Source organism: Portunus trituberculatus, chromosome 24 (genome assembly GCF_017591435.1).
Source record: "Portunus trituberculatus isolate SZX2019 chromosome 24, ASM1759143v1, whole genome shotgun sequence".
Taxonomy (NCBI): Eukaryota; Metazoa; Arthropoda; class Malacostraca; order Decapoda; family Portunidae; genus Portunus; species Portunus trituberculatus.
In genome coordinates this window covers 14,507,258-14,512,455 of record NC_059278.1, presented here as the reverse complement: position 1 = coordinate 14,512,455, position 5,198 = coordinate 14,507,258, and the positions used below count along the sequence as shown (strand labels likewise).

General features: G+C 37.1%; 1 long non-coding RNA gene across 1 annotated transcript in view; it reads left to right on the top strand.

The window, feature by feature from the left end:
* Positions 1-2,612, top strand: part of LOC123508277 — a 4,462-nt gene extending 1,850 nt beyond the window's left edge. Inside the window, exon 2 of the long non-coding RNA XR_006675902.1 lies at positions 1,940-2,612. This is a non-coding gene — a long non-coding RNA (uncharacterized LOC123508277). The remainder of the gene's footprint in view (positions 1-1,939) is intronic.
* The last annotated feature ends 2,586 nt before the right edge of the window (positions 2,613-5,198 follow it).

The following is a 5,198-nucleotide window of genomic DNA, read 5'->3' as shown; positions in this document are numbered from 1 at the left end:
TTGACCGGATCCGTGGTTCACAATGAATAAACAAATAAATAAATAAATTTTGCTGAAAAAGGACAGAAAAGGACAGATTTTGACTGTCCTTTTTTACAAGAAAACTTAAGGACAAACAGGCTAAAAAAAGGACAGACTGTCCTTAAAAGGACAAACATGGCAACCCTGCCATAAGCGTCACCCCGTGGCGCTGCATCAAGTCTCTTGAAATTATTTGTAATGATGTCTTCATGGCCTTTTGTCCTTGATTTCCGGAAGGCTTATGGTTCTACTCTTCGCCATTATTCAGTTTCTTTTCTCTTATTTCGTGCTATACTGAGTATTAAGGAAATATTCTATTTGTTCCTGCTACTTTTCATTCATATTAGCTTTTGTATCTAAGGTTATGATTAGGAAACAATAAAAAACCATAAGGACTAGAATCATTCATTCATCATAGGAAAATTGATTTAATTAAGAACAAAAGAGTGTAATACAATAGATCAGATAATTTGACCTTTAATTTTCAGTTTCAATTCTTTTCGTGCCTTCTGTTCACAACTTTACATGACACAAGAAAGTCCTTATATATTGTTTAAACTAAGAGTCATCTGTATCCTTCCACTCAGAATCTCTAATAGTTAGCGTTGATTCTATAATTGTCGATACGTTACGATCTCTTGACTTTTTTTTTTTTCAGAATCTTGGGAGTTCTGGTAAAATTTAGACCGTTCACTTAGACATGTCAAAATATTTTCATAGATTCTGGAGTGATTTATTCATTTCTATAAGCTTCACCTTTATCACTTCTTTCCATACTGGCCTAGTAGTATTTGTTTCTTCCTTCTCTCTCTATTGCTGTAGCGATGATGGCCTCTGCTCCGATGCTGCTGCTGCTGTTATTGCATTTGTCGCCTTGTTATTGTTGATAGTGGTAGTGGTCTTGGTGGTAGTGATGATGATGATGATGATGTTATCATTAATGATGATGATGCTGTTGTTTTTTTATTGTAGCTGTTAATTAGTATTTAATGTTGTTATTGTTGTTTTTAATATCATTATTTAAGTTAGTAAGACATTAGACTCGCTGATGACTCAAAGCACGTGAATAAATAAAATCGAGATGAGCACTGAGATGAATAGCTCTCATGATCGCACAGATTTCACTATTTGGGTAACTTACACATTGCAGGAGCTTTCGGTAGCCACATGACTGGGACCAAGGATTCTAGACATTGTTTATTCCTTGACTGGGACGGATTTATCCAAAGGCTCCTGTGTCCGCACTCAGCAGGAGGCTAGTGCAGTGCTGCCAGATCGCAGTCATGACAGTGTCCATCAAGCTGAAGGTGTAACACAGTATGCTTCAAACACTTGAATTATTACTTTCTTTTTTTACATTAATACATTTTTTTCCTTACATTATATCTGATACACAGTTCAAAATTATACTTATATTACCATCTCCCATTGTTTCAAAGCACTTTCACATTTATCTAATTCATTCAAAATACAGCCAGTTTGCCTGACTCCTTCGTTGAAAGGTATTTGGCAAACGGTACCAAAGTACTTGCAAAGCTTATATGACTAGAAAGATGTTTGAAGGCGTTTGTTATCGTTCGTTACGTTTTCTATGTAACCGTTCATCCCGATTGTGACACTCACGGAAGCGTCTACTCATTTTTAAGGGAATCAGAATTTTGCATTTTTGAAATATGTGTCCTCAATACCCAACAAATTATGGAGTGTTACCATTTTGTTGACTGGATTATATGAGTAAGAGATAAAAAAAAATGTAGCTCATTGATATCAAAGAAACTATTCTCAAGGATGATCACAATTTGGATTCTATTTTTCTTAAGTGTTTAAAGGTTTTCGATATTGATCAGATAAGGCGTCGCTGTGCAGCTCTGACAATTAAACACAAATTGAAAGCAACAAGATGTTCTTTCATTAACAGAATGGAAATGTGGCGGAGGGCGCAGCCAACCACCAGCTGGGAGCGAGCAAGGTTCGTGCTGCTGTGGAGGTGCGGCATGTCTCTCCGCGCCATCGCACGCCACACGGGCTCCAGCGTCACGACAGTCTATCGATGGATTCGACGCTGGCAGCATGAGGGACACATTAAAACAAGGAGCAGATTATGCAAGTCTTTCGAATGTGACTTCCTAAAATACATTCCCTCAACTAAAGACGTTGAGTACGGAAACATAACATTTGCTCCGAACAGTAAGCTGGACAAGGGAGTCATAAAAACATCTTTGGATACAAGCAAGGCATTCCCATCGCCTCCCTACTATGACTCAATACACACCTTGTCCAAACACTTCCCATTCTATTTAGAGCCAAACAATTCTGATCTCCTAACGATGTTCATCGCTGTTTGTCCCTGTGAATGGCAGTTACACCCTACAACTTAAAAAAAAGTTATTGAGAATCTCCAAGGAAGATAGTTCTGCTTTGCTAGGTTTAAGAGAGCAACGTTTTATAAAAGAGTCAAATCTGATCACTTTCCACCAAAGTCTCGTCGGAGCTGTTCAATGACGCTACATTACTTCTAAATGTTGGATCTGCTACAGAGAACCAGTGATGATAGTTTAGCGGGTTTTTCCGTTAGATATAAAAGATGAAAATCAATCTGATTGAGAGAAAAAAAAAAAAAAATAGCAGGCTCTTATTTGAACCTAATGTGGCAGGAAACTTAAAACTTTGTGTATAATATTTAGGATTTTTTTGGTCAATTTCAATATCTTTAGTTAGCGTCACTGCATGGAACAGAATCAGTCAGCAACGTGACAGTATTGGGTGCAGAAATCGGTCATCGAGGGCGTCTTATGAATGTGTTGTTAATGGCTGCATATCCACTTATTAACAAAATTGGGAAAGAGGATTTCGGATCTCATAATATAACACAGAAAATGTCATTAATTTTGTTTTTGTAAGGACGTACAACCGCCACTCTCAAGATTAAGTTTCTTTTTATTGGCTATATATTTTTTTATTTTTTTTATTATCGGTTATAACTCGTCATAATTTTGTAATAATTTACCTGCCTGCAATCCCCATCCTGCCAGGCAGATTCCACTCTGTAAGTATCCTTAGCAACTGTAAACAAAACTGAATTTTCCAGTATAGGCATCACTGATATTCTGGTTCTGATTTGATAAATAAAGGCGTCAAAGTCTTACGTTACTCTTATTTAGCCTGACGCCATCTTGCATATTCTTCGCGTTATTACTTTGCATTACATAAGAACATAAGAAATTTAAGGAAGCAACCTAGAGGCCACCAAGCCTACACGTAGCAGTTCCTTTGTGAGCAAAGCTACCTAAATCTATCTATAATCCTCATCCATAAATGTTTTACCCTTGCCACTCTTTTTCATCACAATTGCAGTCCACAAAACTATTTCATCATACGTTCATAGACAACTATCCCCTCTTTAATGACACTCAACTGTTCCCATCTTCAACACTGAATATCCTAGGTCTATCCTTTACTCTTAATCTAAACATGAAACTTCACATCTCATCTCTTGCTGAAACAGCTTCTATGAAGTTAGGTGTCCTGTTTCGTCTCCGCCAAGTTTTCTCGCTCCTCCAACTGCTAATTCTGTACAAGGGCCTTATCCGTATTTGTATGGAGTACTCTTTGCATGTTTGGAGGGTTCCACTCTCACAGCTTTGTTAGATAGGGTGGAATCAAGAGCTTTTCGTCTCATCAACTCCCCTCCTCTGACTGACTGTCTTCAGCCTCTTTCTCACCACCGGAATGTTGCATCTATTGCTATCTTTTATCGCTATTTTCATGCTAATTGCTTAACTGATCTTGCTAACTGTATGCCTTCCTTCCTCCTACGACTTTCATATTCCTCTCACCCCTGTTGTGTCCAACTCTCTAATACAAGAGTTAACCAGTACTCTCAGTCATTCATACCTTCCTCTGGTAAACTCTGGAACTTCCTGCCTGCTTCTGTAGTTCCATATTCCTACGACTTGACTTCTTTTAGGAGGGATGTATCAAGGCATTTGTCCCTTACATTTGGATTTTGGATAACTCCTAATAACTCAAAGGGAACTGGCAATCCAGTAGGCCTTTTTCTTATCCATTTTTTGTTGCCCTTGGCCAGTCTCCCATCTTCTGTAAAAAATAAATAAATAAATAAAATAAAAATAAAAATAAATAAACTCATTTCATTAAGATGCGCACAGTCTACGACCACACAGCATCCATAGAGGCGCTGGCACAACCCCTTGCCACAGTTTTCTTGCTTTCTGCATTTTTTTTTTTTTTTTATCTTTTTGGCCATTATCCTGACATGGCTATTACGCCATTATCTATTTATTTTTTAAACTTTATCTATTTAACTGTTTTTCATAGTTCTAATCACATAGTGCTTATATACTTTTTGACTTACATATGTATATTTATTTATTTATTTTGTATTACAAATAGAACACTGATCTTGATCTTGATTACTAACAATCATATCTACAATACAACTAACAATAACAGTAGAAAGTAATAAAAAAAAAACTATACCCAAAATCAGTTATATTGATATATCCATACTGCAATAATCTTATCATAAAAACAGAATTAAACATGGTTTTACACTATTTCGTTCTGAAATGAGAGAAAGATCACAAGTCAAGTGTTGTGTTGGTTCGCCCGTGAATCTTCTGCAGTGTGGGACGTATGGAAAATGGCGAAGAAAAATGCAGGGTTGTGGCATCAGGATAGAGCTGGATAGAAGAACAGGTAAAATTATAAAACATGATTTATGAATAATAGCAAAAGAATGGTGGTCGATAGGACAAAATCTTGTGAATCACCACTGTTAAAATGCCTCAGACAAAAGCAACAGCTGCTTACCACTGCTACAACAGAACTACCAGAGAGGAATGCAAACCACATTAGAAATCGAAACTTTATACTGGACAGCATTACAAGTTTCACCAAAATCCCTATAAGAGAGTGACCAAGATTAAATGAGGAATGTCAGAAGGACTTCCCTTTTTATAAGAGTCGCACTGACGGCCAGAGAAAATGAATGTTTGTCGACAGATTCAAACAGCTTAGATAAACAAGAAATAAAAACAATAGAAAACGTTCCAGTAAAGCCAGGGGTGTCAGAAGTAACGAAGCACCAACATGATCGTTGGGCTGCAAATCACTGGAATGCTTGGATTAAGCTTTGAACCCTTAAGACTTCTACA